Source organism: Ranitomeya imitator, chromosome 6, assembly GCF_032444005.1.
Source record: "Ranitomeya imitator isolate aRanImi1 chromosome 6, aRanImi1.pri, whole genome shotgun sequence".
NCBI classification, from domain to species: domain Eukaryota; kingdom Metazoa; phylum Chordata; class Amphibia; order Anura; family Dendrobatidae; genus Ranitomeya; species Ranitomeya imitator.
In genome coordinates this window covers 105,341,252-105,368,234 of record NC_091287.1, presented here as the reverse complement: position 1 = coordinate 105,368,234, position 26,983 = coordinate 105,341,252, and positions in this window count along the sequence as shown.

The following is a 26,983-nucleotide window of genomic DNA, read 5'->3' as shown; positions in this document are numbered from 1 at the left end:
TGAGGTTTCAAGGCGAGAAATAGCTTACAATTATTTTTGAAACTTAGAAACTTAGTTCTATCTCCAAAAAACAAATCAGGAATAGGAATTCTTGGTTCTAACATAGATTTCTGATCAATAGTATCTTGAATTTTTTGTACATTTATAACGAGATTATCCATTGAAGAGCACAGACCCTGAATATCCATGTCCACACCTGTGTCCAGAATCACCCAAATGTCTAGGGGAAGGGGAAAAAAAAGTGAACACAGAGCTGAAAAAAAAAAAAAAATGATGATGTCAGAACTTTTTCTTTCCCTCTATTGAGAATCATTAGTTGGCTCCTTGTACTGTTATGTTTGCTAATGACAGGTGTTATGAAGGCAATCCTGAAACACAGTGTGCTTAGCGATCAGAGCGCACACAGTGATCTGACAAATACCCAAAAATACAAGAACGAGCTCTGAGACGTGGAAACTCTGTAGACTGCACACCTGATCCTATCCTAAACACAACTAAAAGCGGCTGTGGATTGCGCCTAACAACTACCTAGGCAACTCGGCACAGCCTAAGAAACTAGCTAGCCTGAAGATAGAAAAATAGGCCTGACTTGCCCCAGAGAAATTCCCCAAAGGAAAAGGCAGCCCCCCACATATAATGACTGTGAGTAAGATGAAAAGACAAAACGTAGGGATGAAATAGATTCAGCAAAGTGGGGCCCGATATTCTAGGACAGAGCGAGGACAGTAAAGCGAACTTTGCAGTCTACAAAAAACCCTAAAGCAAAACCACGCAAAGGGGGCAAAAAAAACCCACCGTGCCGAACTAACGGCACGGCGGTACACCCTTTGCGACTCAGAGCTTCCAGCAAAACAAAAGACAAGCTGGACAGAAAAAAAGAAACAAAAAAGCAAAAAGCACTTAGCTATACAGAGCAGCAGGTCACAGGAACAATCAGGAGAAGCTCAGATCCAACACTGAAACATTGACAAGGAGCAAGGATAGCAGCATCAGGCGGAGTTAAGTAATGAAGCAGTAACGAGCTCACCAGAACACCTGAGGGAGGAGCTCAGAAGCTGCAGTACCACTTGTGACCACAGGAGTGAATTCAGCCACAGAATTCACAACAGGTACCCCTGACTACTTATATGACTTTTTGGGGATTCCATCATTTATTTAATACATCATATCACATTATTTAGAACTGATATGTTGCACCACGCCATACTGTAGAAGCTCATGTGTTTTTATCTTAAATCTTGTTTTTGGAATTAAATATAGTTGGACATTATAGCCGTAATCTAATGTAATTGTTTGCAAGTAATAAGTAATTATTGCCCTTCTATTAGCATTGTTTGCCTTCACAGATCTTGACAACAACTGCACATTGAGATTCCATCAATCTTTTCCTGACAAGTCTGATTGGGGTACTGTTACATTTATGTATGTCGTCACTTCCTCCACTTCTGTTTCTGTTGCTTGGTGGTGCTAACAGTGCAGCAGTTTGGCTTGATTTTGGGACTAGTGGTGCTGTCCAAGCAGTGAACTTGCCGGTACACTCCTGTTTTGGATCTTCTAATTAACTCCCATCAGTGACCACTGGTCAGGACTCATTAATTAAAACTCTGGTTTCCTACCTCTAGTTGCCAGTTACAAGTTTTCTTAATCTGTTTAATGCCTGTTTCTCTATCACTACCCAGTACTAGTTATATTACTGTTTATGATCTCCATCTGTGTTTTGACTATTCTGCTTCATGACAAACTCTGTTCCTTTTGCTAGACTCCTGGTATTGACTTACTGACCCTCTTCTGCCAGCCCACTCCACTGGCTCACAGTCACTCTGTGGACCAAACCCAGTGGTCATTATAAAAGCCCAGATCTCTGTATAGGCGTTAAAGGGTGAAAACCAGGGCAATCCCTGTGATCTGCTAGATGAAGTGGCTTGCACAGAGCCTGTCTATGGAGGCTTGAATTGGGGCATAAAGTTGGTAAAATTATAACAAAAACGCACTTCAAAAGCTGTGATATGAATGGCTACGTGGACTTTAGAGGTGCGCATTATAAAAAGTAGAAAACTAATGTGTCATTCAGTCAGTATTTAAGGATTTTAAGGATAAAAAAAACTGTACAAACACCAAAGATTATGTGACCCAGTCAGCAAAACTGAAGAAAAGGTTCAGGGATAAGAAATATCCAGAAAAATTAATCGAGGCAGCATACAGAAAGAATTTGGACAAAGAACAGGAGGACTGTCTCCCAAGTAAGAAGGAAAAGGTAGCAGTGCAGTGGTGGGATCAAGCACCTGTGAGCCGCCCAACGTGTAACGTCACTCAAGTTACTACTTCAGGGGCAAGAAGACAACATGGAGGGCCATAAAAATAAGAAGGAAATTATATACCCAGACCGCGCATCAGCGATTCCCTGTCCCTTCACCTTCAGAGAAACTTGAAGATACACCTGATTCAGAAGATTCAGAACATAAAGACAGGATTCTGATAAAGACTTTCATGCTTGTCCCAACGAGCCACAGCTTTTTTTGACAGCTCAAATAAAATGATTGAGTCTGGGACTTGGACCTAAGCATTCTGCAGAACTTTTAGGCTCTAAATGAAAACAAGCTGCAAGCTCCTGGTAAATGTTTTCATGGAACATAAGCAGAGAAAAGGAATTTGTTCCATACTTTTCTCAAGAAGGTGCCTTATGGTATTGCAGTGATGTTCCTGGGCTGATGGAAAAAAATTCATTACAATGTGAGCTAGTGAAAAAATCTCTGTTGATTCATTAAAAAAAGTCTGAAAACTATGCTACTGCACAATCTCAGCAAGCATGTTTCAGTGCCTGTATGGCATTATGTGCACTTGAAGGGAAGCTTTGAAAATTTAGACTTTATTCTTAAGAAACTTAACTAAGAGCATCATGGATGATCAATATGTGGTGATCTGAAAGTTCTCTCTTTGCTCCTTGGGCTGCAAGGAGTATACACAAAGTACCCATGTTTTTTGTGAATGGGACAGCTGAGATAGGAATCATCACTAGAGCCAAAAAGTTGACCATAGTTGCGGAAAGTTTAGTTGATCCCACTAAAGTTATTATGGCACCACTCCACATTAAGCTTCAACTAATGAAGCAGTTTGTGAAAGCTCTACCAAAAGAATGAGAGACTTTTAAGTACCTGTGTACCAAGTATCAGGGACTGTCCAAGTCAAAACTTAAGAAAGGAATTATTTGTGGAATCAGCCATCAAGAAACACATGTCTGTGCTGTCTTGACCAACAATAAAGAAACACATAAATTAAAAAGTCAACATATAGATAACAGTCTATCCCTCCTGGCTTGCTGAAAATAGACATCTGGTTAATTAAGATAAAATGCTGTGTTTTCACAGCATGTTGAAACATTTGAAAGCCTTGGGTTGTCTAATGAATCTGAAGTCACATTTTTTACATTCTCATTTGGACTAGTTTCCTAAAAACCTTGGTGTTGTTAGCGAAGAACAATGAGAAAGATTATCAGGATATCAAGGCGATGCACTGACGATACCAAAGTAGTTGGAACGTGAACATCATGGGGGACTATTGCTGAATGCTTCACAGAGAAGATCCGCAGACCTTCTGCAAGAGAAAAGGTATCAAGAGAAGCTTAGAAGAGAAAAGGAAAACGCAAAAAAATTAATTTTCAATTTAGGTGCAGACTAAAAGTTCAATAACAATTTTTCTATAATATTGTGTACATTTTTGGCTACAATAAAGATTGCACCGCTGATTAGAGAAATGAGTAGGCGGCTCCACCCCTATGGGAGGTGGAGCCGCCTATTCATTTCTGTAATGAGCGGTCCCACGTGACCGCTGGAGAGGGGAAGAAGCTGCAGCACAGAAGACCGTGGGACAGCAGGGACAGCGCGAGGATCGCTGGGACTAGGTAAGTATACCTCAGCGCCCTCACCACCTCACCCGCCGACCCTGCCACCCACCTTGACTCAAGTATAAGCCGAGAGGGGCACTTTCAGCCCAAAAATTTGGGCTGAAAATCTCGGCTTATACTCAAGTATATACGGTATTTATATAGGTCTAAATTGCACAAATGAAATCCTAAGTACTAAAAACCTACATTTTCAGCTGGTGTTTAGAAGTATATATACATTTTGTGCTGTTGCATATTACTTTTATATATCAGTTAGACATCACCAAGGAAAAAAGCAGTAAATTTTACTACATTACAATCTTATGTGAGTTTTCCAGTAAAGACTTTAAAGGGCGCTTTGCCGAGCAGAGACTAATTTATTTTTACCTAGGACAAAAAATATCTCTGGGATTTCTTGCAATAATATATTAGTATTTCAATTCTACAGTGTACATACAGCTTTAGATCACAGTATCAAAGTATTTCTTTCAAATATTTTCATATTCCTCATATTCCTCAAGAGAGAAAAGTGATATATTTCATCAAACCCTTGCATTACATGAAATCTTGCACTTACAGCATAATATTATATTGTCGTGCAGTATATGCTCAGCTTTATACCTTGACTGCAATATACAATATGTACACTAGCTAAGTTGTGAAAGCCACTTGAAATATGTAAATCTCACATAGCGACTCAACAATTATCTTGAGTGAGAAACAACATGTACAAAATAAAGTGAATCACTGAAGGTACAGCTGTTAAAGAAGAAAAGTTGCAGCTAAGAGAAGAGAAGGATTGCAAACATTTATATGTAAAGAGATCAATTGAGAGGTTATTTGATTGTTATCATGGAGCCTAAAGAGCACAAGTTGTGATTCCGAGGAGTTTCTTGTAAACAAGAGTTGAGTAGGAGTCAGTATGTGGTGGAACCGGAGGGTGTTTATTTGGCTCACTAACTCAGACATCATTGTAAAACATTTTTTTTTTAATCTAAGTAATTGTGGATTGTGAACAAACTCTATGTCTTACAGTACATTTGGAACTGTCTGTATTTCACTTTAATAAATCAAATAGCTCTACATATCTGGGGTTTATATGGCATGACAACTTTCTGGTTTAGTAGAAGCCTTCTCCTTATGGTGTAAATTCTCAACTGTGAGATCAATGCATCCACAGCCCTTAAAGGGAACCTGTCATGTAAAACAAAAAACGCTATTAACCTACAGATATGGATATGGGGTTAATCTGTAGGTTAATAGTGTTCTGAAGCTACACGTTACCTGCAATGATATTTCTCCCAGCAGTCTTTCAGTTATTGGGATGCGGCTGGCAAGGCTTCAGTGAAGATTCATCCAAGAGGTCACAAAAGACTCCACAACAACATCCAAAGATCTGCAGGCATCAATTGCCTCAGCTAAGGTCAGTGTTCATGACGCCATAATAAAAAAGAGACTGGTCAAAAATGGCTTGCATGGTAGAGTTCGAAGACTTAAACCACTGCTGAGCAATCAAAAGATAAATGCTTGTCTCAGTTTTGCCAGAAAACATCTTGATGATCTCCAAGACTTTTGGGACAATATGTAGACTGACGAGACAACAGTTAAACATTTTGGAAAGTGTATGTCCCATTACATCTGGCGCAGAAATATGTAGCATTTCAGAAAAGGAACATCATACCAACAGTAAAATATGTTGGTGGCAGTGTGATGCTCTGGGGCTGTTTTGCTGCTTTAGGACCTGGAAGACTTGTGTGTAAATTAAACCATGAATTTTGCTGTCTACCAAAAAGTCCTGAAGGAGAATGTCCGACTATCTCTTCATGACCTCATGCTGAAACGCATTTGGGTTCTGCAGCAGAAAAATAATCCAAAACACATCAGCAAATCTCTAGTGCCATTTATTGAAGGTACCTAATCTTTAAGTCAATGTGCAGTCCCTAAAGAAGCCATGCCATATGAGTTAAGGTATCTACCCAAACTAGAGTGTTGTGGAAAAGGAAAAGAGGCATATCCACAAACAGCTGTTTTATGGGTTTTTGCCTCTCGTCATTTTATTTAACGGTAGTATTGGCTTGTCAAAATGTCTTTGACAGAGGCTAAGGTGGTGCTCTACTCTGATTGACAAGGTGCAAGAATCCCCCAAGATAGCTGTCTGTGATCAGTTTTTTTCTTTGGAGGAAGACTTGTTTAACTAGTTAATGGGAAGGACATTGATTAAAAGGGTAACATTCCCCAATTGGAGGAACTACTAAACCAGGTTTCTTCCTATGGAAGAAGAGCTTATTTTTCTAGGGAACACTGGCCTGGCATATGAGTCACTTTATGCTAGATGGTGGTCTCCACAAATAGAAATAGTATTGCTAGACATCAGTTCATGGAATGTTAGAAATTTCACCTGAAAAGTTGTTGTCACGCTCATGCCCTGACTGAAGGGTATGAGCCAAGAGGGTTTGTGGCCCCACTGTGCCACGAACCAGACTACCATGGAAGGGGCGTGACTATGATAGCTGCCTTGGTTTTCACTGGAGCCTCTGATGGTGAGGTCAGGCTTGTTCAGCAGGCAGCTGCCAGGTGCTACTCCATGGTGGTTTCTGACTGTGGCTGCTCATCCGACTTGGAGAGCAGGAACACTAGGACAGGTGCTGGCATGAAGCAGGACTAGCATATGAGCACGGATGAAACTCAGACAAGTAGGCTGGCATGGCTGAGACACAGGGTTGGCAGAGACACAGGGCTGGCAGGAACGGTAGAGACACAGGGCTGGCAGGAATGGCAGAGACACAGGGCTGGCAGGAATGGCAGAGACACAGGGCTTGCAGGAATGGCAGAGACACAGGTCTGGCATTAACGGCAGAGGCACAGGGCTGGCAGGAACGGCAGAGGCACAGGGCTGGCAGGAACAGCAGAGACACAGGGCAGGTTGGTGTGGTGTATGAAGGAACAGGTAGGGACCTGTTCACACAGGAGATGCAGGTAAGGAATCAAGCTGGAAGAAAAGGAGTATGAAGGAACAGGTTGGGACCTGTTCACACAGAGGGTGAACCGCAAGGTATGTGGGGAGGAGCTGCAGCAAGAGATTATGCAACAGCAAGAGCAATGCAGAGTGAAACCGCAAGGTATGCAGAGAGGAGCTGCAGCAAGAGATTCTGCAGCAGCAAGAGCAGAGCAGAGCGAAACCGCAAGGTATGCGGAGAGGAGCTGCAGCAAGAGATTCTGCAGCAGCAAGAGCAGAGCAGAGTGCAACTGCAAGGCATACAGTGAGGAGCTGCAGCAAGAGATTCTGCAGCAGCAGAGTGGAATGGAGCAGAATCGCAGGAGTGCAGAGCAGAGGTGGAAGAGTGAACACAAGTAAGGACACAGTAAGGAAAGAAGTAAAGACCAGGAGACAGTGGTAGGACAGAGACAAGGTAATGGAACGAGACAAGGTACTGGAACAAAGACGCAGGGACCAGGATATACAGCCTCCTGGAGGGCAGACAGACAGGTACAAGGCAAAGCAAAGAGAACAGCCTTCAGAGAAGGCAAGACACAGAGCAAGGCCTGGCAGCTCAGAAGCAACCCACTGACTGAGTTAATAATAATCTTTATTTTTATATAGCGCTAACATATTCCACAGGTTGCAGGTTTACAGGTTGCACACATTATAGTTGCTGTCCCCGTTGGGGCTCACAATCTAAATTCCCTCTCAGTATGTCTTTGGAATGTGGGAGGAAACCAGAGTACCTGGAGGAAACCCACGCAAACACAGAGAGAACATACAAACTCTCTGCAGATGTTGTCCTTAGAGGGGCTTGAACTCAGGACTCCAGCACTGCAAGGCTGCTGTGCTATCTACTGTGCCACCGTGCTGCCCCATTGCACAGGCCCAGTCCACAGGCTGGCACTGCCCTAAATTCTGGAGGCCTCTTGGTAATTGGTCAGGAACAGATTAGACAGGTGCGCCCTGATTCCATAAGAACCAGAGAGTTCTGGCGCCGCCCCCATATGCACACAGCCAGGAAGCATGCAGAGAGCAGAGGCACAGAATATGGAGCTGGCAATAAACAGAACACAACATGACATGGAGCAGTGGGTAAGATGCTGTGTGAGAGATGAGAAGCCATGATGCCAGAGTTGTTACAGTTGTTACTCCTTTTAACATGGGTACCTAAGGCAATGTATCTAATCAGTAAGTAGACTTTAGGTAAATATTACAAGCAACTGTATGTTGGGCAAGTATTTTTCAGGTTATCTAGCCCATTATGGCATACAAATCTCAAGCCATTTTGTTTTTAACATTTATTTGTATACTACTTGCAGTATATATTTTTTTAAAGCAGCAAAATAACATCTGTTGTATTATATTAGCAGTGTAACATACAACTAAGGTAAAATAATGTTGATAAAAGAGTTTACTGCAATGGAGCTTACTCTCGCCTGCTTATGTTTATATCTACTCTTCCAGGCAGCGTGATGTTCCTGATGCTGAGCAGCGTTTCTTAAAAAAAAGTACTTATTAATCCACCTACTATATATTTAACTAGGGTTGAGCGAAACGGGTCGGCCATTTTCAGAAGTTGCCGACTTTTGGCAAAGTCGGGTTTCATGAAACCCGACCCGACCCCTGTGTGGGGTCGGCCATGAAATCGGTGATCTTCTGAATCTGGTATCGGAATTCCGATCCCGAGTTCCGATATGTTTGCAATATCGGAAATCGGTATCGGAATCCATATTTAAGTGTAAAATAAAGAATTAAAATAAAAAATATCGCTATACTTACCCTCTGACGCGCCCTGGTACTAACCGGCAGCCTTTCTTCCTTCGAATCAGCACTTGCAGGACCTTGCGGTGATGTCGCGGCTTGTGATTGGTCGCGCGACCGCCCATGTGACCGCTCGCGCGACCAATCACAAGCCGCGACGTCACTGCAAGGTCCTGCAAGCACTGATTCTTAGGAAGGAAGGCTGCCGGAAAGAAGCAGGGCGCGTCCGAGGGTGAGTATATACCTAATAGGAATATACTCACCCTCGGACGCGCCCTGATTCTTTCCGGCAGCCTTCCTTCCTAAGAATCAGCGCTTGCAGGACCTTGCGGTGACGTCGCGGCTTGTGATTGGTCGCGCGAGCGGTCACATGGGCGGTCGCGCGACCAATCACAAGCCGCGACGTCACATAAGGTCCTGCAAGCGCTGATTCGAAGGAAGGAAGGTTCCCGGTTAGTACCAGGGCACGTCCGAGGGTGAGTATAGCAATATTTTTTATTTTAATTCTTTATTTTACACTTAAATATGGATCGCAGGGCCTGAAGGAGAGTTTCCTCTCCATCAGACCCTGGGAACCATTGGAAACCCAATGCACTGCATTGGGTTTCGTGTTTCGGCCGACCCCGACTTTTTTATACGATCGGCCGATTTCACTCGACCCGACATTTGAAAAAGTCGGGTTTCGTGAAACCCGACCCGATCCTATAAAAGTAAAAGTCGCTCAACCCTATATTTAACCCCTTCCCGACCTGTGACACAGCGTATGCGTCATGAAAGTCGGTGCCAATCCGACCTGTGACGCATATGCTGTGGCACAGAATGATCGCGTTCCTGCAGGCCGGGTGAAAGGGTTAACTCCAATTTCACCCGACCTACAGGAACAGGGGGTGTGGTATTTCAGCCCAGGGGGGTGGCTTTACCATCCCCCGTGGCTACGATCGCTCTGATTTGCTGTTGAATGTGAAACAGCCAATCAGAGCAATCGTAATATTTCAGCAATGAAAATTGATGAAATATTAGAATCCAGCCATGGCTGATGCTGCAATATCATCGGCCATGGCTGGAGACCCCAATCTGTCCCCCCACCAACTGACAGCAGCGATCTGGTGATCTTCAGCCTTTCCTACCCCTCCATTCTGTCCCTGCTGCACTCCTCTCCCCTCTGACCCCCCATCCTGTCCGGCGCCCCCAGCTGTCCGATCCCACCCCCCCATACTTACCGAGCTCTGGGGTCCCTCCCGGTGTCCGTCCGGCTTCCAGGATGGGTGCCGCCATCTTGCAAAATGGCAGGTGAATGCTCACTGTGCCCGCCCAATCTGTCATCCGGCAGATTCATCCATTCATTTTGATCACTGTGATACATCCTATCACAGTGATCAAAATAAAAAAAAAATAGTAAATAGCCCCCTTTTAACACCCCCATAGGTAGGGAACATTATAAAATAAAGAATTTATATTTATTTTTATTTTTCCACTAGGGTTAGGGTTAGAACTAGGGTTAGGGTTAGAACTAGGGTTAGGGTTAGGGCTAGGGTTAAAGCTAGGGTTAGGCTTCTTTCACACTTGCGTGGGTACGGCTCCGTCGCTAAGCATTGGCACGACGTACCGACGCAAGTTGTGAAATTTGTGCACGACGTGGGAAGAGGATGCAGTTTTTCAATGCATTTGCTGCCCATTCAGAAGTTCGGGGAGGAGGGGGCGGAGTTCCGGCCGCGCATGCGTGGTAGAAAATGGCGGACGCGACGTACAAAAAATGTTCCCTTGAACGTTTTTTTGTGACGACGGTCCACCAAAACACGACGGATCCAGTGCACGACAGACGCGAAGTGTGGCCATCCGTCATCACTACAAGTCTATGGGAAAAAAATGCATCCTGCGGGCATATTTGCATGATCCATTTTTTCCCCAAAACGACGGATTGTGATGTACGTCACACGACACAAGTGTGAAAGAAGCCTTAGTGTTAGAACTAGGGTTAGGGTTAGGGCTAGGGTTAGGGTTGCAATTAGGGTTAGAATTAGGGTTAGTCTTAGAACTAGGGTTAGGGTTAGAACTAGTGTTAGGGATAGAACTAGGGTTAGGGTTAGAATTTGGGTTAGGGTTAGAATTAGAGTTAGGGTTAGAATTAGAGTTAGGGTTGGAATTAGGGTTGGAATTGGGGTTTATGCACACGGTTCGGATTTTGCTGCGGATTCACAGCAGTTTTCTGTGCGGTATACAGAACCATGTAAACCTATGGAAAAGCAAATCTGCTGTGCTCATGGTGCGGAAAATACCATGCGGAAATGCTGAGTTGTATTTTCCGCAGCATGTCAATTCTTTGTGCGGATTCCACAGCGTTTTAACCTGCTCCTCAATAGGAATAGAAAAAACTCAGGAAATCCGCGGTAAATCCGCAGGTAAAACGCAGTGCATTTTACCTGCAGATTTTTCAAAAATGGTGCGGAAAAATCCGCACTCGAATCCGAAACGTGGGCACATAGCCTTAGATTTAGGGTTGGAATTAGAGTTATGGTTGGGATTAGAGTTGGGGTTGGAATTAGGGATAAGATTAGAGTTAACGGTGTGTTGGGTTAGGGTTAGGCTTGTGGTTATGGTTAGGGTTGGGATTAAGGTTAGGGATGTGTTGGGGTTAGAGTTTGAGTTAGAATTGAGGGGTTTCCACTGTTTAGGCACATCAGGGGGTCCCAAACGCGACATGGCGCCACCATTGATTCCAGCCAATCTTGCGTTCAAAAAGTCAAATGGTGCTCCCTCCCTTCCGAGCCCCGATGTGCTCCTAAACAGTGGTTTGCCCCCACATGTGGGGTATCAGCGTACTCAGGACAAATTGGACAACAACAATTGGGGTCTAATTTCCCCTGTTACCCTTGTGAAAATAAAAAATTGTGGACTAAAAAATCATTTTTGAGGAAAGAAAATATTTTTTATTTTTACGGCTCTACGTTATAAACTTCTGTAAAGCACTTGGGGGTTCAAAGTGCTTGCCACATATCTAGTCAAGTTCCTTGGGGGGTCTAGTTTCCAAAATGGGGTCACTTGTGGGGGATTTCTTCTGTTTAAGCACATCAGGGGCTCTGCAAACACAACGTGACTAGGGTTGAGCGACTTTTACTTTTTTAGGGTCAAGTCGGGTTTCGCGAAACCCGACTATCTCAAAAGTCGAGTCGAGTGAAATCGGCCGATTATGGCGAAAAGTCGGGGATCGACTGAAACACGAAACCCAATGCAAAGTCAATGGGAAATTTAACTTTTTTTTTTTCTCTCTCTCTCTCCTCCGTCCCTGAACAGAAAAGCTGGTGTTACACATTGCAAATCGCTACAGCGCATAAGCAACAAGATGGCGATAGGCGTCCATGCCCCTAAGACCTATGTCATCACTCTGCCCACGCTCCTTCATTGGCTGAAAAAATGGCGCCAAACGCGTCATACGAAACGCGACTTTGGCGTGAAGATCGCCGACCGCATGGCCGATCCCACACTAGGATCGGGTCGGGTTTCATGAAACCCGACTTTGCCAAAAGTCGGCGACTTTTGAATTTGTCCGATCCGTTTTGCTCAAGCCTAAACCATTCCATCAAAGTCTGCATTTCAAAACGTCACTACTTCCCTTCCGAGCCCCGACGTGTGCCCAAAAAGTGGTTTACCCCCACATATGGGGTATCAGCGAACTCAGGACAAACTGGCCAACAAATTTTGCGGTCCAATTTCTCCTGTTACCCTTGTGAAAATAAAAAATTGCGGGCTAAAAAATAATTTTTGAGGAAAGAAAAATGATTTTTTATTTTCACAGCTCTGCATTATAAACTTCTGTGGAGTACTTGGGGGTGCAAAGTGCTCACCACACATCTAGTTTAGTTCATTGGGAGGTCTAGTTTCCAAAATGGGGTCACATGTGGGGGATCTCCAATGTTTAGGCACACAGGGGCTCTCCAAACGTGACATGGTGTACGCTAACGATTGGAGCTAATTATTCATTCAAAAAGTCAAATTGCACTCCTTCCCTTCTGAGCACTGGGTATTTTCAACCATATAGACCCCTCAAACTGACTTCGATTGTGAGGTAGTCCCTAAAAAAATGGTTTTGTAAATTTTGTTGTAAAATTGAGAAATCGCTGGTCAAATTTTAACCCTTATAACTTCCTAGAAAAAAAATTTTGTTTCCAAAATTGTCCTGAAGTATGTGGGTAATGTTATTTATTAACTATTTTGTGTCACATAACTCTCTCGTTTAACAGGATAAAAATGTAAAAATTTGAAAATTGTGAAATTTTCAAAATTTTCGCCAAATTTCTGTTTTTTTCACAAGTAAACACAAAAATTATGTCACGAAAAAACAGTCTCAGAATCGCTAGGATCCGTTGAAGCATTCTTGAGTTATTACCTCATAAAGGGACACTGGTCAGAATTGCAAAAAATGGCCAGGTCATTAAGGTCAAAATAGGCTGGGTCATGAAGTGGATGAGCAGCTGAGGGGGACACTTGATGCTGAGCAGTGTCATTCCAGAGCATCATCAATCTTCTTTTCGTGTAACATGCCATTTGCTTTGTGATAAAGCAAAGATTTAGGAATATGTTAAGTAAATTTTAATTATTATGTTTTTATTAATATTAAACATATTATTTACCTTATATTAGAATAAATATTTAATTCTCAAGCATTTTTTTTATGATTAAACCATTTTCACATCTGGGTCATTCACAAATATTTAAAGTGAACCTGATAGTTAATACATGCTGCCTAATCCATGGGGGTGTTTGCTTACACCAATACCCCCCCCCCACCCCAAAATGTAAAAAAAATGAAAAAAAAATGAAAAAAAAAAATTCCCAAAATTTTCCTAAAAAAATAAAAAAATTCAAAAAATGTTTCTAAAAAACAAAATAAAACATCAGTCACAGTCAACTAGTGTTAGGTATTGAGTTTCCACCGATTCACAGGTGGAATCTCAAACCATGTCCTCTGCGGTCTCCCATTCTTCCCCAGCCGCAGTGGAGTCTGCTCAGTAGAGATAGCGGGCCCAGCGTCTAGCTCAAGCTGATACTGTGCGGCTGGTTACAGCTGCTGCCCCAGGTTCAGCCTTTGCAACCAGCATTAATCAGCGGCAAGCCGACGTTCATCTACTGAACATGCCCAAGGGATGACTTCTCATTGGAGGTTGGAGGTCACATGCTCATGTCCAGTAGCGGCTCTGATTGGACCACTAGGAAGGTCCCAGAAGACTACATCTATAAAAGGATCACATGGCCGCTCGGCTATGCGCTAGTATAAACCTGTAATCGTGTGTGTGTGGTTGCATGCCTGTTCTGGTGATTGCTCCTTAATCATTCCCATTCCTATAGTTGTTGAATGTTTGCGAATGTTGTAGCTACCTAGCGCCTGACAGTCCTATCCTTAACACAAGAGCATGATCTTTACTACACCTAACTAGCAGCGACCGCCAGTGTGGCGCTGTGCGCAATTACAGTGCTTTTCTGACCCTTGTAAGGGTGGTTAGTGGCATCCGCCAGTGCGGCGCTGTACGCACTCTGTGCAGTAATCTTTAATTAGTCATGATAACCGGTCAGTGTGGGGTGGAAACTTCGGCTTGATCTCAGCATCTGACTCAGGGTGTCTTCAGGCATGGGCTCAAAAGCTCCCGAGGGTCAGAGCGGGATCAATCACCAGCATAGTGAGGGTGAATTTCAGGGATCCCACTAGCGTTCATCTGCTGCACCCTGTGACTGCTAACATGGCACAACGTTTCCTTAGTTTCCCTGCGACTCTGTGAAGCAACAGAGTTCGCATCAGTTCATACCAGGTGACGGAACCCGAATTTAGTCTGGCGTAGTACCGCAATATAGTGCTGCCATTACCTAGCAGCAGGTTCCATCTCTGCACGGTGGACCCCGGACTCCGAACGCACCTTTTATTATCTTTATATTTATTCGGTGTGTTCCGCCAGCCCTAACAACTAGTAGTGAGTTATTCTATATACAACAGTAATAAAAGCAGGAAAACTAAAAAGTTACCGCTATGTAGATAGTTATAATATCGCTAAACTTTATCACATTGCGAAGTAGTAATAAGAGAGCATCGTAAGTACATGGAATTGCTATTAATAAAAGTGTCAGATCACTGCACAAAAATTAAGGCCTCACACAGTCCCATCAAGAGATAAATAAAAATTGCACGTGTCTTGGAAAATGGTGACAGAAGGCAAAAAAGAAATATATTTTTTCAATATTCTGAATTTGTTTTGACCACTTACATCAAAGTTTGCTAAGTGTTGAGGTGCACTGTGCATTAAAGTTGCCAATGCTTTGCTGACACAATAACAGCAACGTTTCAAACCTCCTTTTACATTAAAGGGGTACTCTGATGAACAAAAATTACTTTCAATCACCATTTTGCCTAAAAGTATAAATGCTCATATTTATCTGCCAGGTCTTATATGTAATGTCATATGATTTTTCTGCTTCTCACTTGGACCTCACATCATGGCTGTTGCTCCTGAATTCTCCCCTACTTCATGGCACGTTATATCAGAGATCACGGGGTATGTCTTGCATATTGCTGTTTATCACATTGTGTGCGCAATTGATCTCCCCGCTCCCTATCACTCTTGTTCTGTACAATGCAACTACACATCTTGTGTATGACTGGTGAAGGAGTGGGTAATGAGAGTTAGAAGGTAAGGGAAATAAGAAGTCATACATAAGCTGTGAAGGTTATAAAACCTACAAGAAGCAAAATGAGCAAAAACCCTGCTTTAACTAAATAAGTAAGAAGCTAAAGTGCACTTAAATAACACAGGGTTCTAAGTAATACTGTTTATCAAATATAGCATAAAAGCCATCCCACCATGAAAGGTGAAGCTTCTGGAGTGGCCATCCTAGTCTCCTGTCCCCAATATCATTGAGCCACTCTGGGGAGATCTCAAGCGAGTAGTTCATGCTAGACAGCCCAGGAATTTACAGGAACTGGAGGCTTTTTGCCAAGAAGAGTGGGCAGCTTTACCATCTGAGTAAATAAAGAACCTCATCCACAACTACCGTAAGAGACTTCAAGCTGTCATTGATGTTAGAGGGGGCAATACACGGTATTAAGAAATGGGGTATGTAAACTTTTGTTCAGGGTCATTTGGATGTTTTGGGTTGTCATTATGATTTAAAAAGAGAAAAAAAACAGTAGTTTGACAATAAATGGCTTCACCCAGCCATTAACCATGAGTGGAGAATCAGTTTTGGTGTCATCATTCATATTCTCTGAAAAAAGGCCAAGAAAGCAAAAACTCTGCTGGGGTATGTAAACTTTTGAGTACAACTGTGTATATATATATATATATATATATATATACAGTGGGGCAAAAAAGTATTTAGTCAGTCAGCAATAGTGCAAGTTCCACCACTTAAAAAGATGAGAGGCGTCTGTAATTTACATAATAGGTAGACCTCAACTATGGGAGACGAACTGAGAAAACAAAATCCAGAAAATCACATTGTCTGTTTTTTTTTATAATTTTTTTGCATTTATGGTGGAAAATAAGTATTTGGTCAGAAACAAACAATCAAGATTTCTGGCTCTCACAGACCTGTAACTTCTTCTTTAAGAGTCTCCTCTTTCCTCCACTCATTACCTGTAGTAATGGCACCTGTTTAAACTTGTTATCAGTATAAAAAGACACCTGTGCACACCCTCAAACAGTCTGACTCCAAACTCCACTATGGTGAAGACCAAAGAGCTGTCAAAGGACACCAGAAACAAAATTGTAGCCCTGCACCAGGCTGGGAAGACTGAATCTGCAATAGCCAACCAGCTTGGAGTGAAGAAATCAACAGTGGGAGCAATAATTAGAAAATGGAAGACATACAAGACCACTGATAATCTCCCTCGATCTGGGGCTCCACGCAAAATCCCACCCCGTGGGGTCAGAATGATCACAAGAACGGTGAGCAAAAATCCCAGAACCACGCGGGGGGACCTAGTGAATGAACTGCAGAGAGCTGGGACCAATGTAACAAGGCCTACCATAAGTAACACACTACGCCACCATGGACTCAGATCCTGCAGTACCAGACGTGTCCCACTGCTTAAGCCAGTACATGTCCGGGCCCGTCTGAAGTTTGCTAGAGAGCATTTGGATGATCCAGAGGAGTTTTGGGAGAATGTCCTATGGTCTGATGAAACCAAACTGGAACTGTTTGGTAGAAACACAACTTGTCGTGTTTGGAGGAAAAAGAATACTGAGTTGCATCCATCAAACACCATACCTACTGTAAAGCATGGTGGTGGAAACATCATGCTTTGGGGCTGTTTCTCTGCGAAGGGGCCAGGACGACTGATCCGGGTACATGAAAGAATGAATGGGGCCATGTATCGTGAGATTTTGAGTGCAAACCTCCTTCCATCAGCAAGGGCATTGAAGATGAAACGTGGCTGGGTCTTTCAACATGACAATGATCCAAAGCACACCGCCAGGGAAATGAAGGAGTGGCTTCGTAAGAAGCATTTCAAGGTCCTGGAGTGGCCTAGCCAGTCTCCAGATCTCAACCCTATAGAAAACCTTTGGAGGGAGTTGAAAGTCCGTGTTGCCAAGCGAAAAGCCTAAAACATCACTGCTCTAGAGGAGATCTGCATGGAGGAATGGACCAACATACCAACAACAGTGTGTGGCAACCTTGTGAAGACTTACAGAAAACGTTTGACCTCTGTCATTGCCAACAAAGGATATATTACAAAGTATTGAGATGAAATTTTGTTTCTGACCAAATACTTATTTTCCACCATAATATGCAAATAAAATGTTAAAAAAACAGACAATGTGATTTTCTGGATTTTTTTTTCTCAGTTTGTCTCCCATAGTTGAGGTCTACCTATGATGTAAATTACAGACGCCTCTCATCTTTTTAAGTGGTGGAACTTGCACTATTGCTGACTGACTAAATACTTTTTTGCCCCACTGTATATATATATATATTGTAGGGGTTTTACTCACTTGGGTGCGACGGGAGGAAAACAGGAGGCTTGTTCCATTAAAAGTTCAAGTGGGTTTAATGCTTTATAAACCCAGAAGCCAAACAGAAAAAAAATAGCCTTTAGATTAGGTAAAGAAAATACTTATGCCCATAGCAGGGCTCTGCTCCGCTATGGCTGTGGGCACACAGGCTGTGGTAGTATTCAGCATTCAGGATCAGTCTGGAGCAAAAAACAAACAGGAAGCCTTCACCCTCCCAACCTAGAGAGCATGTGCCAAATAACGGCCTCCCTTATATAGGCTGTTAACCACACTCAGAGGTGAGGTATATGGGTAGCTAGACCCACCCATCTCTCACAGCTATCCGAAACCCAGTCCCAGGTGCACCAAACGAACCTCTTAGTACTTTCATGCACTAGAGAAAATACTCTGGGTTACATCACAGAGACAAGCCATCTCTGCAACACATACCTCCCATCGACTAGGAGACGATTGGCCACATATATACACACACATATATATATATATATATATATATACAGTATATACATGCACAATGTTGTCTTCAGCTCATGTGATACTGATGTGCACTATAAAACATAATTGTGCGTGCTACGGTGTGGTCGAGTTCTTTTTTTTTCAGCAGTAGCACCACATCAATAATATCACTGTTGGTTTTGCTTTACAGTTGAGGATTAAACATTTGTTTTACAGTTAAACAGCTATCTATTTATCAGAAATGCATGTTTGAAGAGCTTTTGCCAGAAGCACTTACTTGCTGAGTCCAAATGAGTGATTTTTAGGACAAAATATGTTTATAATTCTTGGTAATCATTTTATGATGTTATATGTACTGTAATTACTATGTATTTTCTGTGTATTAAGTCAATGTCATAACAAAAGTGGTTTCTGGCAGCTATTCTAAAAATACTTTGCTCCATTTTAAGCTCAAACATATTTTTTCTCTTCGCCTTCGTAAAATAAAAAATTAGATTTTAGGTGAATTTGAGTAGATAATATAAAGTAGAATATTATTTACCTATTAAAGGAATATTTTGGATTTATTTTCTCATGTCAAAACCCCCCACTTGATTGTCTGTCACATCTTGTTCGTCTTTTATACACAGTGCCTTGAAAAAGTATTGGTACCACGTGAATTTTTCCACATTGTTTCTCTTTACACCTGCAAGCTTAAATGTATTTTATTGGGATTCCGCTTGCTGGCTATGTACCCTACATGGCATGTGAAAGAAGGTGCTTTGTTCAGATGGAACCAAAGTAGAACTTGTTGGGATAAATGCCAACTGCCATGCGTGGCAGAAAACTAACACTGAATATCACCCTGAAAACACCATCTTCACCATCAAACAAGGTGGTGGCTGCATCATGCCATGGAGATGCTTTTTTTCAACAAGGACAGGGAAGTTGGTCAGAGTTGATGGGAAGATGGATGGCACTAAATACAGGGCAATTCTGGAAGGATAATTGTTAGAGGCTGCAAAACACTTGAGACTGGGGCGTAGGTTCACCTTCCATCAATACAAGGACCCTAAATATACTGCCAGAGTTACAATGGAATGGTTTAGATCAAAGCATATACATGTGTTTGAATGGTCCAGTCACAGTCAAGACCCAAATCCCATTGAGAGTCTGTGGCAAGACTTGTAAATTGCTGTTCACGGGCGCCTCTATCTAATCTCACTGTGTTAGAGCTAAGAAGGAAGAATGATCAAAATGTCAGTCTCTAGATGTGCAAAGCCGATAGAGACAAAAAACTTGCAGCAGTAACTGCAGTGAAAGGTGGTCCTACAAAGTATCAGACTACAGGGGACTAAATACAAACGCACATCACAGTTTTCAGAATAATATGTTTTAAATATTTAGAAAATGATTCATCATTTCCTTTATACTTCACAAATACTTGATACTTAGTGTTGGTAAATCACATAAAATCCCAATAAAATACATTAATGTTTGTGGATGCAATGTGAAAAACTTATTGGGAATGAATACATTTTCAAGACATTATATATATAGTATACTCCACGTATTTCAAACCCTATTTTCATTCTCTTCAGAATCCTTCTGGAATGTGAAATTTCACTCTTTGTCCATCTATATGCTCTGCTACCAATCCCATGATGCATCATCACAACATCACATGACCATCTAGAGCCGTTAATATCGCTGCCGGCTGCAGTAATAGATTGACTATCCTCTCCTCTATATTCTCCTGAATGAGCTTAAGGAATATATAAATATACAGTCTATAGACTGATCTGTGATCTCCTACATTATAATTGTATGACACTAGTAACAGATCTGACCAAATGCAAATTTGCTAAATTGTATGGACTTTACAAAGAAATTTGGTTTACATTGAAGCGATTCTCCAAGAATTAAATGTCCTTTATGTATGCTCTGAACTCAGAGCGTAATAAGCATAATATGGAGAAAATGTAAAAAAGTATACTAACCTAACCTCTCACCTCATTGGCCCCTCCACTCTTTACCATCCCCAGTCCTTGGTTCTTCTTCTGATCACTGTCACTGAGTGTTGAATCTCCAGGCATCTTCACACTAAACAGAGAATTCTGGCAATAATGAGGCCCTGGACACTTTTGTGCAATCACGTGTAAAGTCATGACGTCATGACATCACGATATGCACTGTGACCTTGTGCATGCATGCGCGAAAACGTCTTGTGCTTCATCAAAGCCAAAATCTGTAACTTGAAGAGCCGATCCAATGCTCAGCAGCTGTGATAAGAAGTATAAGAAGTTGCGTCGGGGAATGGACCGGGGACAGTGAAGAGCATAGGTGCCTGAGCAGTAAGTGGTAAGGTGAGTATAAGTAATATTTTTATGAAAAATTTGCATTTTGAATTTTTGTGAGCAAATAAAAACTCAAAACTAATAGCTCATGTTTAGACAATAACTAGGTATCATCAACTGTGATATTTGTTTCCCCACACACCCCATCCTGTGAAGAAAATGTTTGGTATATTCCCTGCAGTATCATCATACGGGAAGTTTGGATGACTATGATCCTATCCCTCTTAAGAGATCATAAAGATGTAATTCCCATGGGATCCTCATATGGTAACATTATGTAACTGTAGAAAAGTATACAATACATTTTCAGACAGAATGGAACAACTATAAAAGGTAATATTAGCCTAATTATATACTGTATATAAGGGGATAATTCACAATATTAAGTAAAATAATAACTTGGATCACTACTTAAATTACATCTAAATAAACAACAAAGGCACAAAAAATGCATCTATTTAGGCAGCATTCACACTTTCCTGCTCATTTTGCATTTCCTTAACTAGTGATGACTGAAAATGGATAATATAAATTTTTAACTTTTGAGTCCGAATTGTGGCGAGTTTAGATGACTAAATTGCCAATGTGATTGTTGGTATAGAATCTCCATTTCAGAATCCTTCAGTGCATTTTTCACATTTTTTTTGCTAAACTTGTGGGGTCTACAGTAAGGGGACGACAATATGGCTACCAAGTGATCTAAATATATAGAGGGCAGAGATTGCAGTCGTACCTGAGCACTAGAGTCGGCGGAGAACCTAAAGATCCCTCTTCCCCTTACACAGGTGCTAGTGCTGTAATTCACATGTTATATTTTGGCACCCTGTAACAAATGTTGCATTGGTCTTTAGAGGTTTCAGATTAAACCACTAGGTCTGCATATTGCATTGTTCGCACAATGGAGTTGGTTGATGTTTTTGATGTTCATTTAATCTGCAGCCAGTAATGGGTCTCAAATAAAGCAAAAAGTATAAAGGAAAGATTTACAAATCTCCTTTTTGTAATTCAACATTTGTTTTGCTTAAATAAACATGTATAATAATAATAATAATAATAATTTTTATTTATATAGCGCCAACATATTCCGCAGCGCTTTACAAATTATAGACGGGAATTGTACAGACAATAGACATTACAGCATAACAGAAATATAGTTCAATACAGATCCCAGGAGGAGTGAGGGCCCTGCTCGCAAGCTTACAGACTATGAGGAAAAGGGGAGACACGAGAGGTGGATGGTAACAATTGCTTTAGTTATTCGGACCAGCCATAGTGTAAGGCTCAGGCGTTCATGTAAAGCTGCATGAACCAGTTATCTGCCTAAGTATGTAGCAGTACAGACACAGAGGGCTAATACTGCATAAAGTGTATGAGAACATGATGCGAGGAACCTTTTTTTTTTTTTTTTTTTATAAATAGGCCACACAGGGATCGTTAGGTTAATGCATTGAGGCGGTAGGCCAGTCTGAACAAATGAGTTTTTAGGGTACGCTTAAAACTGTGGGGATTGGGGATTAATTGTATTAACTTAGGTAGTGAATTCCAAATAATCGGCGCAGCACGTGTAAAGTCTTGGAGACGGGAGTGGGAGGTTCTGATTATTGAGGATGCTAACCTGAGGTCATTAGCGGAGCGGAGGGCACGGGTAGGGTGGTAGACTGAGACCAGAGAGGAGATGTAGGGTGGTGCAGAGCCATGGAGTGCTTTGTGGATGAGGGTAATAGTTTTGTACTGGATTCTGGAGTGGATGGGTAGCCAGTGTAATGACTGGCACAGGGTAGAGACATCGGTGTAACGGTTGGTGAGGAATATGATCCTGGCTGCAGCATTCAGGACAGATTGGAGCGGGGAGAGTTTTGCAAGAGGGAGGCCGATTAGTAGAGAGTTACAATAGTCCAGACGAGAATGAATAAGTGAAACAGTAAGAGTTTTTGCAGAGTCGAAAGTAAGAAAAGGGCGAATTCTAGAAATGTTTTTGAGAGTGCAGGTAAGAAGAGCGAGCCAATGATCGGATGTAGGGGGTGAATGAATACAATGTATACAAATATTGACATCTATTATGGGAATCATTAATCAGATTTCAGTGTTATAAATTGTATTTTTTTTAAGTTTTACTTTTGCCTTTAAAAAAACGCTCAAAACTGTGATAAAATTTTGCATTTTTTTAACTCCAATATTTATCATAGGTTGCCCTAGTGTTAATTTATTGAAATTGTAATTATAAGCAGACGTTCCTGCAAGATATCACACTGTAGTTACTGAATCTAGCCTCAATAATTTGTGGTTAGTGAGAACAGCAGTAGCAGGTCGATAAGAAGCAGGTCAGAAGTCTTAAAGCTGCTTCTAATCATTACCACAGCAGTTAATGCTATAGATGTTTTCACTTGGAACAGATGTGCAAAAATTACAACGATCGTGTGATTTGTCTCCATTTGAAAAGTTTTTTTCAGCTAATATAACCTGTCACTTATGACAGATAGACACCAGAGGAAGCCTATTAAATTTTGCCTAGAGCAAATATTTCTTGGAAGCATTTTAACTGTTTGGTGAAGCTGGTAAAATTAATATTGTACTTGCCTGGATACATAAAGCTATTATAACCTGGGAATTCATACTGAACAATAAGTATTATGTTCATTTAATTAAGCCACTATGTGTACAGAGTCCTCCAGAAATTAATCATATAATATATTTTACAATTTCACTTAAAAGAGAAATTTCTGCATGCATATTTAGAATTTTTATGTTGCTCCTTAGCAGTATATTTTACCTAATTCTTTTTTTAGTAGAATAAATGTTAAAGTGCGTGAAACACTTGGGGGTTCAAAGTGCTCACAACACATCTAGATAGGTTCCTTGGGGGGTCTAGTTTCCAATATGTGGACACTTGTGGGGGGTGTTAGGGCTAGCGGAAGGCACCAAGTAAATATAGATGTTTATTATTGGTGCATTCACAGCCCGGGGTCCACCGTGCAGGAGGAACCTGCTGCTAGTGAATGGTGACACTATTTGGTGGTATAAGCTAGCTCTGTTTCTTTACAGAGTCACCTTGAAAGGAAAGCACTGTGCCCTGTTAGACTCACAGGAGCACAAGCTAAAAGCCGAGCTGATAGCAGTCAGTGGCCATGCAATCACACAATCTCCTCACTGGAGGAGCCGGTATTCTAAGGGCTTATTTCATCCGGGTCCCTTAATACATACAGAGCACACAATCTCCTCACTGGAGGTGCCGGTATTCTAGGAGCTTATTTCAGCCGGGTCCCTGAATACATTCACACATAACCACGCTGGCGCAAAGCACATAAATTAGATTGATACTAGTGCATGGCCATGCGGTCATGCAAACCTTTTACAGCTGCAGCAAACACAGGACCTTCCCAGAAAGACCAATGGGAGGCTGCCACAGAACTTGAGCAACTTCAGGACCTTCCTAGAGGACCAATGGTAATTGCTGCAGTACCTGAGCATGTGACCCTTGATCTCCAATGAGAGATCTTACCCTGGGCATGCTCAGAAGGGGAAAAGTAGGACTTAGTCCCAAAGACGTCTGCTCGCTGCTGACCAGTACTGGCTACAATGGCAGAAGCTGGAAAGGCAGCAGTAACCTTTTGCACAGTGTCAGACTGAGCAAGATGCTGGGACCAACGCCTCCGCTGAGCAGGCTCCACTGTGGCAGGAGAACAATGGGAAACCGCAGCAGAGATGGCTCGAGATTCTCCATCTGTAGAGGTGGGAACTCGACCCCTAACAGGGGGATTCTACTGTTTAGGCACATCAGGTGCTCTGCAAACGCAACGTGACGCCCACAGACCATTCCATCGAAGTCTTCATTTCAAAATGGCGCTCCTTCCATTTCAAGTTCTGCCATGCTACTAAACGGTGGTTCCCACACATATGGGGAATCAGCGTACTCAGGACAAATTGCAAAACAACTTTTGGGGTCCAATTTCTCCTGTTACCCTTGGGAAAATAAAAAAATGGGGGCAAAACCGTTATTTGTATGAAAATTATATGATTTTTTATTTTTAAAGCTCTACATTATAAACTTCTGTGAAGCACTTGGGGGTTCAAAGTGCTGACTACACATCTGGATAAGTTCCTTAGGGGGTCTATATTCCAAAATGGTGTCACTTGTGGGGGGGGTTTCCCCTGTATAGGCACATCAGGGGCTCTCCAAACACGACATGGCATTCGATCTCAATTCCAGCCAATTTTGCACTGAAAAGTCAAATGGCGCTCCTTCCCTTCCAAGCTCTGCCATGCGCCCAAACAGTGGTTTACCCCCACATATGAGGTATCGGCGTACTCAGGACAAATTGCAAAACAGCTTTGGTGGTTCAATTTCTCCTGTTACCCTTGGTAAAATAAAACAAATTGGATCTGAAATACATTTTTTGTGAAAAAAGCAAATGTTCATTTTTTTAACATTCCAAAAATTCCTGTGAAGCATCTGAAAGGTTAATGAACTTCTTGAATGTGGTTTTGAACACCTTGAGGGGTGTAGTTTTTAGAATGGTGTCACTTTTGGGTATTTTCTATCATATAGATCCCTAAAAGTGACTTCAAATGTAATGCGGTCCCTTTTAAAAAAAATGTTACTTATTAAGTATTTTGTGTGACATATATGTGTGATTTAATGCCATGAAAATTCAAAGTTGGAAAATTGTGAAATTTTCAAAATTGTTGCCAAAATTTCCATTTTTTTCACAAATAAATGCAAGTCATATCAAAGAAATTTTATAATTCTCATGAAAGACAATATGTCACAAGAAAACCGTGTCAGAATCATCACCAGGATCCATAGAAGCATTCCGAAGTTATTATCTCATAAAGGGACAGTGGTCAGAATTGTAAAAATTGCCCTAGTCACTAGCATGCAAACCATCCTCGGGGGTAAATGTGTTAAGATACTCACACATATCTCAGCATTGAGACCAGCATCGATACTGGTTAAGAATCCAATGCCTTTTTCTGTGAAACAACCCCATATCAACAGGCTTCCTCCACCAAAATTTACAGTTTCTTCAATTTATAGATCTGTTAGTCCCCTTTTCCCTTTCTTCTTCCAGACCCATTTGCACCTTTTATGACTGTATATGCACATTCACATGAGTTATGTATAAACCAGGGGAGATGATAAATCTGCGCACCAAAGATTCCTATTCAGACTAGGCATCCCTAACCTGGCGTTGATTTGTCGCCGACTAACCGTGGAGGTTGGTACTCTAAGATTACGCAATGGTGCCCCCTTTCAATTTCGGTGAACCCTGAGTGTCCTTACCGGCACAGTGTGAACTCCAAAAGAACAGCAACAGAAAGTAATGCACACAAGCAGAGGGTAAGAAGATAGGGTTAAGCCGTGTTTGCACAGTTGCACAGGAAATAAGGAAGAAAATAAAAATAGTCAAAAAACAAACAGGATAAGTGGAAAACCTCACAGACCATAAAAGTAAAAGATAGAAAAGAGATCTGTGGAGGAAGACACACAAACTATGAGAAAAGAAACAGATTAGTAAGGTAACATAATCAGTATATGTAAAGCTGTGTCTCCAAACACCATCAGACTCAAAAATGCAGCCATCAAAGACTGCAAGTGTCAGGAGAGTATAACTAGACCTTTTCGAGAAGTCATAGGACAAACCAAATCGAGAAAGTGAAAACACCTGCTTAGAAACAGCACAGCAAAGCAAGGAAAGAAAGACAAGAGCACAATCAGCAGATGCACATAGAAAACACAGACTGTGGTCCAGCAAAAAGGGAAACTGACCCACAGTCAGAGATCACCATATTGAGTCCAGGAGAATCCACGATAACACTCATCAGACCTTAGTCTATTGATTTTTATCTCACTGCTCCTAATCACCTGTTTCAAATCTTCTACTGTCTACTTTTCATACTTTTTTGCAAACTGAAGCTGACACTTTTCATGATGATACTGAAGTCGAGGCTAATTCACCTATATTCAAGCCACCATTTCATACCTGTGTAATGTGAGTCACATGGTGCTTGGACACCTGTGATATCACTATTATGAGGCATATGAGTCACCTCCACTGCCATGTTTGTCACATCAGAACTGGTAGACCTTGTGATGAGCCGAATTGTTGACTCTAATATTTTGCCTGGACATCCATCTCTTTGCTTTTGAATGGATGGGTGGACTTCACTTTGAACTTCGAACTTTCATCTGTCATGTCAATCACATGATGCAGCTTGGCAATTTTCTTGCCCGAGAGACAGCTATCAATGAGCTAGATCCTGCTATTTCTCTTTTCTTGGGAAATCTCCTTCATGGCTTCTCCTTAATTCGCACTAGTGATCTTTCACTTGGTAATCAACCTAATAACACACTGAGCTATTAGGGAATGTGAGAGCAGGATGTATTTTGAAGTATAGAGGAAGAAAAAGATTTTTCCACCACCAGTAGCAAAACAGTAACAATGCAGTGACATGCCAAGAATCTGCATTACTAATCATATGCTAAATAGCTGCAAGTCAAATTTATGTATGGGATAGACAAAATCATTGTCTACAAAATGATGGTAGTCTCACAGTAGTGGATAGTGAG